The sequence below is a fragment of the Triticum dicoccoides genome, chromosome 5B (genome assembly GCF_002162155.2).
Source record: "Triticum dicoccoides isolate Atlit2015 ecotype Zavitan chromosome 5B, WEW_v2.0, whole genome shotgun sequence".
Lineage (NCBI taxonomy): Eukaryota > Viridiplantae > Streptophyta > Magnoliopsida > Poales > Poaceae > Triticum > Triticum dicoccoides.
This window is the reverse complement of record NC_041389.1, coordinates 718,764,523-718,776,376: the sequence shown is the minus strand read 5'-3', so window position 1 is coordinate 718,776,376 and position 11,854 is coordinate 718,764,523. Positions and strand designations below refer to the sequence as shown.

General features: G+C 43.1%; 1 pseudogene; it reads left to right on the top strand.

The window, feature by feature from the left end:
- LOC119310737 overlaps positions 1-11,440 on the top strand; it is a 33,709-nt pseudogene extending 22,269 nt beyond the window's left edge.
- The last annotated feature ends 414 nt before the right edge of the window (positions 11,441-11,854 follow it).

Sequence of the window (11,854 nt, the reverse complement as noted above, 5' to 3'; positions counted from 1 at the left end):
GTCTAGGATTCCTATGTCGTTGCACAAGTAGAAAACAGGGCTACCGTTCGGGCCTGGCCAGCCCATTAGTCCCGGTTCTTCAAGAACCGGGACCCATGGGGGGTATTAGACCCGGTTCGTGAGCCCAGGGGGCCGGCCGGGGCCTCGTGGGCATTGTTCCCGGCTCGTGTGGAACCATTTGTCCCGGTTCATGCCACGAATCGGAACAAATAAGTTGCCTATATATACCGCCGCGGCAGAGCACTCCACAGTGCTCTATTTTTTCAATCCGGCGAGGAGAGGGCATTTGGGTGCTCTAGTTCACCTCCTATGCACATGAGGTGTTCGATGAAATGCCCGAGCCACACTAGTTAAGCTTTCTCCTCTCGAAGCTCGACCTTGGAGCTCCATTTTTTCGAGATTTGTCTAGATTTAGGGGTCCGTCACGCCCCGTCCCCGTTTTCACCGCCGTTGATCGCCCGCGCCGATCTCGTCGCCGGCACCACCGTGGTGAGCCTCTTGTTCTCATCTTCTTTGTGATACTTGTCTGATTTTCTTACTTTAGATAGATATTTGTCTGATTTTCTTAATTTTGACACACATAATTATATGTAATGCACGCAGATGAACCGGCAATGGATGTATGGTGACAGACACACCTCTGAGTACATTAAGGGCTTGCATATTTTTCTCGAAGTGGCTGAGGCAAACAAGCAGAATGGTTTTATGTGTTGTCCATGCACTAACTGTGGGAATACGAAGTCTTACTCTGACCGGAAAATCCTTCACACCCACCTGCTTTACAAGGGTTTCATGCCACACTATAATGTTTGGACGAGGCACGGAGAAATAGGGGTTATGATGGAAGACGGCGAAGAAGAAGAGGACGATGACAACTATGTGCCCCTGAATATGGTGATGCTGCAACAGGGGGAGCTGCTGAAGATCAAGAGGAACCAGACGATGTGCCCGATGATGCTGCAACGGGGGAAGCTGCTGAAGATCAAGAGGAACCAGACGATGTGCCCGATGATGATCTCCGCCGGGTCATTGTCGATGCAAGGACGCAATGCGAACGTCAAAAGGAGAAGCTGAAGTTTGATCGCATGTTAGAGGATCACAAAGAAAAGTTGTACCCAATTGTGAAGATGGCAACACAAAGCTAGGTACCGTACTGGAATTGCTGCAGTGGAAGGCAGAGAATGTTGTGCCTGACAAAGGATTTGAGAAGCTACTGAAAATATTGAAGAAGAAGCTTCCAAAGGATAATGAATTGCCCGACAGTACGTACGCAGCAAAGAAGGTCGTATGCCCACTAGGATTGGAGGTGCAGAAGATACATGCATGCCCTAACGACTGCATCCTCTACCGCGGTGCGTACGAGGATTTGAACGCATGCCCGGTATGCGGTGCATTGCAGTATAAGATCAGACGAGATGACCCTGGTGATGTTGACGACAAGCCCCGTAGGAAGAGAGTTCCTGCGAAGGTGATGTGGTATGCTCCTATAATACCACGGTTGAAACGACTGTTCAGAAACAAAGAGCATGCCAAGTTGACGCGATGGCACAGTGAGGACCGTAAGAAAGACGGGAAGTTGAGAGCACCCGCTGACGGGTCGCAGTGGAGAAAAATCGAGAGAGAGTACTGGGCTGAGTTTGCATGTGACCCAAGGAACGTATGGTTTGGTTTAAGCGCGGATGGCATTAATCCTTTCGGGGAGCAGAGCAGCAATCACAACACCTGGCCCGTGACTCTATGTATGTATAACCTTCCTCCTTGGATGTGCATGAAGCGGAAGTTCATTATGATGCCAGTTCTCATCCAAGGCCCTAAGCAACCCGGCAAAGGTATTGATGTGTACCTAAGGCCATTAGTTGAAGAACTTTTACAGCTGTGGAATTGAAACGGTGTATGTCCGGGGGATGAGCACAAACAGGAGGAATTTAACCTGCACGTGTTGCTGTTTGTAACCATCAACGATTGGCCCGCTCTCAATAAACTTAAAGGACAGACAAACAAGGGATACCACGCATGCACACACTGTTTAGCCGACACCAAAAGTATATACCTGGGAAGCTGCAGGAAGAATGTGTACCTGGGCCATCGTTGATTTCTTCCGACCAACCATCAATGTCGAAAGAAAGGCAAGCATTTCAAAGGCGAGGCAGGTCACCGGAAGAAGCCCGCCATGCGTACCGGTGATCAAGTACTTGCTATGGTCAATGATTTACACGTAATCTTTGGAAAGGGTCCCAGCGGACTAGCTGTTCCGAGTGACGCTGGGGGACACACACCCATGTGGAAGAATAAATCTATATTTTGGGACCTACCCTACTGGAAAGACCTAGAGGTCCGCTCTTCGATCGACGTGATGCACGTGATGAAGAACCTTTGCGTGAACCTGCTAGGCTTCTTGGGCGTGTATGGGAAGACAAAAGATACAGCTGAGGCACGGGAGGACCTGCAACGTTTGCACGAAAAGACGGCATGCCTCCAAAGCAGTATGAAGGTCCTGCCAGCTATGCTATTACCAAAGAAGAGAAGGAAATCTTCTTTGAATGCCTGCTTAGTATGAAGGTCCCGAATGGCTTCTCGTCGAATATAAAGGGAATAATAAATATGGCAGAGAAAAAGTTTCAGAACCTAAAGTCTCATGACTGCCACGTGATTATGACGCAACTGCTTCCGGTTGCATTGAGGGGGCTTCTACCGGAAAACGTCCGATTAGCCATTGTGAAGCTATGTGCATTCCTCAATGCAATCTCTCAGAAGGTGATCGATCCAGAAATCATACCAAGGCTAAGGAGTGATGTGGTGCAATGTCTGGTCAGTTTCGAGCTGGTGTTCCCACCATCCTTTTTCAATATCATGACGCACGTCCTAGTTCATCTAGTTGACGAGATTGTCATTCTGGGCCCCGTATTTCTACACAATATGTACCCCTTTGAGAGGTTCATGGGAGTCCTAAAGAAATATGTCTGTAACCGCGCTAGGCCAGAAGGAAGCATCTCCATGGGCCATCAAACAAAGGATGTCATTGGGTTTTGTGTTGACTTCATTCCTGACCTTAAGAAGATAGGTCTCCCTAAATCGCGGTATGAGGGGAGACTGACTGGAAAAGGCACGCTTGGAGGGGAGACAATAATATGCAGGGACGGATATTCTTGGTCTCAAGCACACTGCACAGTTCTACAGAACTCTACCTTGGTGACCCCTTATGTCGATGAACACAAGAACAGTCTGCGCTCCGAACACCCGGAGCAGTGCGATGACTGGATTACATGTGAACACATCAGGACTTTCAGCAGTTGGTTGGAAACATGTCTCAGAGATGAAAACACTGTTTGTGATGAGTTGTACTCGTTGTCCAGGGGACCATCTTCGACTGTTACGATTTGGAAAGGATACGAGATAAATGGGAATACATTTTACACGATCGCCCAAGATCAAAAGAGCACCAACCAAAACAGCGGTGTTCGCTTTGATGCAACCACCGTGAGGGGAAAGGACACATATTATGGTTACATAGTGGACATATGGGAACTTGACTACTGAGTAGATTTTAAGGTCCCTTTGTTTAAATGCAAATGGGTCAATCTGTCAGGAGGCAGGGTACAGGTAGACCCACAGTATAGAATGACAACAGTGAATCTGAACAATCTTGGGTACACTGACGAACCGTTCGTCCTGGCCAATGATGTGGCATAGGTTATCTATGTGAAGGACATGTCTACCAAACCGAGAAAAAGAAAAAATAAGGAAGCGAATACATCATACGATGAGCCAAAACGCCACATAGTTCTTTCAGGAAAAAGGGACATCGTGGGAGTGGAGGGCAAGACAGACATGTCCGAAGATTATGAAAAGTTTCATGAAATTCCTCCCTTCAAAGTCAAGGCTGACCCAAGCATCCTGATAAATGATGAAGATTATCCATGGTTACGGCGCAATAAGGAAAGGACACAAGTGAGGAAAAAGTGAAGACTTTGTCCACAACTATTATGATGATACCATGCCAACTTTCAACCTTTTCGTAGTTCATTTGAAATGTCTGTTGTAACAGACAAGTCTCCGTATGAAATCCTGATACTTCAAAAAAGATTGTCCGTTTTGTACATGAAGTGCATCCAGTTTTTGTCGTAACCCACTCAACTTTCTTGCACATGCTATGTGGATGAAATGATGATACCATGCCAACTTCCAACCTTTTCAGAGTTCATTTGAAATGCTTTTCAATTTCAGGGTCTTATAGCTCAAAATAATCAGTAAATGCATGAAAAATAACCCTCTCAACTTTTTAGCACATGCTATGTGGGTGAAAGGGTTGAAAATTGATGATGTAAGTAGAAACCAAATAAAATAAAATAAACTCTAATAAAATATATAAGTAGAAACATAGTAAACTTTTATAAATAAGTAGAAAGAATTATCAAAGTATTTTCTGTGAAAAACATTAAAAGCAAAAAGAATTTTCATAAAATAAGTACAAACAACAAAAAGAAAATAAAATAAATAAGTATAAACAAAATAAACTTTTATAAATAAGTAGAATAAAATAAAATAAAATAAAATAAATAAGTAGAAACAAAATAAAAGAAAATAAAATAAACTTTTATAAAATAAATATGTAGAAACAAAATAAAATAAAATAAAATCAACTTTTATAAAATAAATATATAGAAACAAAATAAAACAGAATAAAATAAACTATTACAAATAAAAAAATAAAGCAACAAAGAAAACAAAAAAATGAAAAATAAAATAAAAAATGCCACCTACTAGGCCACCACGGCCTGAATACGACTAGAAACCCACCTAGTTGGGCCAGGATTCAGGCCCGCAGAAGGCCCAGCAGGCCCACAGGCAGATACAGTGTATTTAGGCCCGAAAGCCTGCATTTGAGAGGAGCTCGAGAGGGCAGCGAGAGTGGGGCTTATAAACCACTTTCGAGCTCCCTCAGCTAGCGAGGTGGGACTAAACTTTCGTGCCGCGACGCGGGCAGCACAGGGCCTTTGGTCCCAGTTGGTGGCACCAACCGGGACTAAAGGGGTGCATTGGTACCGGTTCATGGCACCAACCGGTACCAATGCCCCCCCTTTAGTCCCGGTTGGTGCCTCCATCTGGGACCAAAGACCTCTACTTCCCGCCCTTTGGGCTGCTGAAAAGAGGCCTTTGGTCCCGATTGGAGGCACCAACTGGGACTAAAGGGGGCATTGGTCCAGGTTGGTGCCACGAACCGGGACCAATGCTCTGCCTATATAAGCAGCATTCATGAAAATTTGGTTCAGTTCGTTCTTCTCCGCCGCCAGGCTGCCCGTTCGTCTCCGCCTCGCCGTCGCCCCACGTCGTCCCGCGCCGCCCCGACGCCGTCGCCGCACCCCGCCCCGCGCCCCGTGCCCCGTGCGCCGCCGGCCCCTGCCCGTCCCGCCCCGCCCCACCCCGCGCCGCACCTCACCTCGACCGCCAGCCCCTGCCCCTCACGCACCGTCGCCGTTGCTGTCGCCGTCGCCGTGAGCAAATTTTTTGCTAATTTAGTTTGATGTTAGTAGTAGCTAATTTAGATGTGTAGTATAATTTAGATGTGTAGTTAATTGAGTTAGATTTTGTTAGATTTTTTTGTTAGATTTTTTTGTAGTTCATAGATTTTTTTGTTAGATGTGTAGTAATTTAGATGTGTAGTTCATAGATTTTTCTGTTAGATTTTTTTCATATTGTGTAATTAATTTGTTCATATTGTGTTAGATTTTTTTCTGTTAATAGATTTTTTTGGTGATATTATTGTTGAATATGCATGTTTGTATGTTCATATATATGCAAAGATCGAATATGTCAATTTTTTATGATTTTTTTCTGTTCATAGAATTTTTATGATTTTTTTCTGTTGTAATTTTGTTCATAGAATTTTAATGATTTGTCTGTTCATAGTATTTTATTTGTCAATTTATGTATATGTTCATATTGTGTATGTATAGGAAAATTGTGCATGATCAAAGTCATTTATGAATATGTTCATATTTAGAATAGAGGAAAAAGGAAAAAAATAAGAAGAGAAAGTGTTTAATATAATTAGTTATAAAAATAATAGAACTATAGTTAAACTAGTTTATTTTTAGTAAGTACTACTTTATTTTATTTATAGTAAGTGCTTCATATATAGTTAACTAGCTAGTTGATTTAATAAACTACTTTATTTTACTATATATAGAAGTAGTTTGTTTTTAGTAAGTACTACTTTATTTATTTATAGTAAGTGCTTAGTACTTGAACTAGTTGATTTAATTAATAAAACTACTTTATTTAACTATATATAGAAGTAGTTCCCGCATCGACGACGATGATGCCTATCCCGCATCCTCGTCGTCGTCGACTCGGCGGTGGAGGCCTGCTTGATCAGGGCCATGTTCAGGACTAGGCTCCGTCGGGCTGTTATTGGGAGGTGCTACCTTCCGGGGGACGTAGGTTGGTGATGAGGCAGCCCGTTGTTGAAGTTTGGTGGCGGTCGCGTGGGGACACCGCGGAGGTGGTACATCACCGTGTCAACGAGGAGGACGAGCACGTCCGTCGCTACAGGTTGCATTGGAGGGCAGGTTCGACAATACCTAGCAGGTTCTTCAGGGATCTCACTGGAGCTATGATCCTGTGATGGTTCCTTATCTTTGGGTGTCCACCGCCCGCGACGATACCCGTCGGGCGCTAAGGTTCTAGCTGTATTAGCGATGCTATATGTATGATTGTATTCGAGGAGTATTAGTGATAATATTCGACGATGTACGGACACAAGAGATGATGTATTTTTGGTTATAATTGAATGCATGCTAATTTAAATACTACTTTATTTTACGATTTGGTTTTGCTTATTGAATGCTCATATTGGAAAAGTACTCCTACTTTGAATGCTAAAATTGAAGAGCACTCTATGCAGAAATCTAGGAGCCCCCTCCATCATCCACGCCGTCGTGGGGGTAGCTTCTCCTTCATTCCCGTGTGCTAGATAATTTGGTGTAATAATGCACTCAGGAATGAAAGGAGGAGCTACCATCACCGATAGTCAACCCGTGATTAATAATAATGATCTAATTTAGGTTTTTTAGTACATATATTTAATTGTACAAGTTTAATATTTGAATTATGAACATATGCCGGAAATGTCGTACTCGGATGATGAAAACCACCCGGAGGAGTGCGACTGGTGCCACGACGACCGAGGTATGTGCGACAAGTTCCTTGAGTTGGACGAAGATTGGCACTTCGGCATTAAACTCGAGGAGACCTTCGATGTTCATACGGTACGCAACGACGACAATAGTTTTTTTCGTAATTAAGCACGACTTCAACTATTTTAACATGTATTTTTCATTTTTTCCAATTCGACTAGCTTATCCCATGCTATGCAAGACGCTATGTCTTGGAGAGGATGGGTTTTGAAGACTATGAAAGTATGGAAGCCAAAACAATTCACCTAAGGACCCATCATGGTGTGGATTTTGAAGTAAAGTTGTACAATGCTGAGAGTATAACCCATTTTGGTTGCAAAAATTGGGAAGCACTTTGCAAGATGTATGGTTTTGATGAGGGTATGCTTGTCACCATGGATGTTGGTGATCCTACAATCGAGCAAGACAATATGGACATTTGGGTCCCTGTGGATACACCTCCAATTCTTCCCTCATGTGAGCTTAACATAGTTATTAAGTAATTTATATTGTTTATTTCAAAATAGTTGACAGCTTATTTCCATTCTTTAAAGAATGTGCGGAAGATGGTAGACAAAACCCACTACACCGATGGCTCCGAATTAACTTATAAGGAGAAAAATCATATGATCGCATTTTATACTGATCTTGAGAATTACAATGTCTACAGTCGAACTCCTCAACATTATGGTCAATACGTGCCACTAGTGCACGTGTTGAACTACGGTAACTACCATGGAGATACCCTGGTAAGATTTTTACTATTACGACATCCGTGCATCTTTTTGCATACTTCTAAAACTAGTACATCATTGCTAACTACGAAGTTATTACTATGTTTTTCAACAGATAATCCTGAATGATTGTGTGCCTCATCTGATGTATACGCACAGTCGCCTTGATGTTTTGAACATACAACCAGGTCGTCCTACGAATCTCAACTGTCCATACCGGATTTCTAAAATAAGTGGAGACATGATAATCAAAGAATGGAAAAAAATGTATGGACAGTCGTAAGGAGCTTCATGGAAGCAAAAGGAAGCGACGCGCAAGAATTGGAGACATGATGATCTCCATTCTTCATAATGGAGAGTCGGGGTCTATATTGTTTTATGCTATTTTATCTTAAGTGTGTTTAGGTCTACCTGATACTGATGATGTGCTAAGAACAATTATATAGGGTTGGGTTCGATGACTATGAGTATGATGATCGTATGACTTGTTATTAATAACGAGTAGAAGTTGTATGATGATGCATGATTAGGAGGACTTGTTATTATATATGATGATGTATGATGCGAGCATGAAGAGTTATTATATATCAGCGGGTGAAATGAACATAGCAGTAACGTTGGTAAACCAAGCACGAAGATAAGAGAGGACACTTCTCTCTATTAGCTAGCTAATAACAACCTAAATTGACCCCCAAAATCCCTAAACCAGCCACTTTCAAAAAAACCTCAGCTGCAGCCAGCTTCTGACGCGTGGATGCCTTTTGGTCCCGGTTTATGTCACCAACCAGGACCAAAGGCCCCGCTGCCTGGGCTACCCGCAGCGGCCACGTGGATGCCCATCTGTCCCGGTTCGTGTAAGAACCGGGACTAAAGGGGGGAGGCATTAGTAACGACCTATTGTAATCATTCCATTGATTAGAACTCCAAGGCATGATGTATGCCTTTTACTCATCTAAGATAAACCCACTGTGTCATCATCATCGCTATTGAGATCCCTTGAGGCATCAACCTTCCCTCAGTTGTCTTTACACGACTTCTCGTAGATCATAACGTCGGCGGCGGTGTATTAATCATCAAAAGATAGGAGCGATGAACCATTGCTATGCTTGTGAGAGGAGGCCGGTGCAAGGGGCGGAAACATTGTTTTTGTGGAGTTACTTTTTGCCCTATATAATAAAGATTTAGTAGATGCCTACTTTCAGAAAAGATGTGATTAACTTTAAACAAAGGACCTTCTTATCAGGCGAACGTTCGCTGGGAGGGTGGCTACTGTGAATGTCTTCTACGGCAATTTTAGTTGTAGAGGTGAAAATTTCTCATGGCAATTCTTTTCTAGAGGAGTCGATCTTTTTAGAAAACTGCCATTATTTAATCTCAATCAAATCAAATCAAACGGGCGCGGGGGAGTTCGCTAGGAGTTCCTTCTCAGTGAACGCTCGTCAATTAGCATTATAGGAAGCTCCCGAAAAGGGGAGGACTTTGAAATTAAGGTGGACACAAATTTGGAGTTCTTTTCGAATTGTGCCTAATTCCACACCAATAATAAGCTGCTAAAAATAAGCGGAAAAAAAGGTGCCATCATCGTTTTCCTCTCCGCCGGCCTTCCTTCCGGAGCCCTCGCCGTACTCTCCTCAGTCCCACCGCGGCTCGACTTGCCGCTGCCGCAGAGACCACCCCAACGCCTCCTCCTCTTCCGCGGCGACCACCCCAACGCCTCCGCCTTTCACGGGCGGCCGTCCCCCGTTCCCGTTCGACCTTCCGGCTCCGCAATTCCGGCCACCGGTTGGTTTCTGAGGTATGAGCACGCTCCCATCCATCCATGATTACTTAAACTCCATTGCTGCCCTGGAGATATTCTGGGTGCACAACATCTGGATCTGCCCATGTTCCTCCCCACCAAAGGAAACTGTTTTTTTTTCCTTTCATTCTTTTTTTGGTGGTGGTGGGGGCTTGATTTCTTATGAATATTTGTTAGAGAAAATTTATTTTAACTGGGTTACTCCTTGCACTTCATTGCAGTTCAGAATGGGGAACTTCGTGCCTGGAATTGTAAGTAGAGTGGATCATTGTCATCCAAGGATATCAAGCCATCAAATTGAGCCATTGACCATTCTGGCTTTCAGAGCTATATCAGAGCACATAAGACGATGTAAAGTGTTTGATCGAAAGCTGATAGCAAACGGCCGGTTTCAACTGCTGAGCATTCTGCTTTGTGGAGTAATCCATGCCAAGGGAATAACATGGGAAGATCGATGTAAACTGTGCTGCATTCTCATCTGTGGAGTTATATCTGACTACATCCATCATGGACCAATTGATGCAAAGGAATCAGCGATTGATCTGCTTGGAGACCTTCCAGAGGTACTACGCTAAAATCTCGTGCTCCAGCCCGTCTGTTGGTTGCAGATTACTAATTTCTACCTGTGCGCAACTACGATATATCTTTTTATTCTGCAGGACGTGCTATGCACAATTTTTTCAAAGTTGCCTCTGGAAGAGGCTGTAAGAACCAGTGCCGTATCAAGGAAATGGAGATACTTGTGGATGCTTTGCTCTAAATTGAGTTTCGATGGAAATACAGTATGTGGAAAAAACAATTATGAGAAAAGAATGTATACTCTAATGTTCACTCGCATTGTTGATAGGGTCCTGGAACAGTATCGTGGCAAGTTAGTGGAAGAGCTTGCAATCAAAATTGAGTTGAACTGGATGTTGGTTGAACATCTTGATAATTGGGTTCGTTTTGCTGTATCATCGCGCACAAAGGCACTAGTTTTTGATTTAGCACGAGAACAGCGTCAACCTCCAGGTTGTCATGATCGATACAAATTTCCATTTGAGCTTTTAGACGAGGACAGTATATGCCGTCTACAGAAACTTCATCTTAGCTTTGTAGATTTCCAGCCACCGATGCATTTCAGTGGTTTCCCTAACCTAAGGAAGCTTGATCTGAGCATAGTGAGTGTCAATGGGAAGGATATTCAACATATGTTGTCAAACTGCTGTAACCTAGAGTGGCTGAGTATTGTTAGATGCCATCTCAATGGTGAACTAGAGGTTAACGGCCCACTGCCCCACCTGCTATACTTGAAAATTGCTTCCTGCAGATTAACAAATATAGCATTCCATGCCGTGAACCTTGCGACTTTCGAATACAGAGGACTGGCGGTGCCTATTGACCTCAGTAAATCATCGGAACTGAAATGTGCAAACATATGGTATTATGGAGACACGCTCGAGCACACTATTACTGTTCTTGCTAATGTGCTTATAAATGTGCAACATCTGACCCTCGATACGGCCTGTGAACCTCCAAAGGTTCGCTCTTATACCATCCTTTAAGTCATGAATTATCACATGACTGATCATGACCTTTGGTTATCTATCTTTCAGATTCCCTGTTTGATGCATTACCGATGCAAGTTTTCTCAGATGACGTATTTACAATTGAGGTTGGTTTATATGGAAGAATTCAATATATTATCTTTGGTCTCTTTTGTGAGGTCTGCTCCTTTCATCAAGAAGTTAGAGCTGGACGTAAGTACTCATATTGCATTACTGCTTCTTTCAACGCATTGGATGTCTCGTTTTTGGACCATGCCAACTATCATGCTGTCAACTTGGCGGCACGTTCGAGTATAATATGTGATGAGAAGTGCTGTGCTGGACAGTTTCTTTTATTGCATATATGCTGTCCTGGAATTGATGGATGGATATAGACTGCTAAACTTACTTGTTGTTTGTTTTAGCACTCTCTTTGTTTGGAAGCTACTAGTTTTTTTATTCAATATGAATCTTTCAAGAAATAAGATGACAATTTGACTTTCGGTAATAGTCACAATCCTTCGCATCATACTTCATTGTTGGTTCAAACTATTTTTTTTTTACCATGGTTTTTGGTTTAAACTTGCAGTTCCGTTTCCCCAGTTACGTGCATTCGGTACA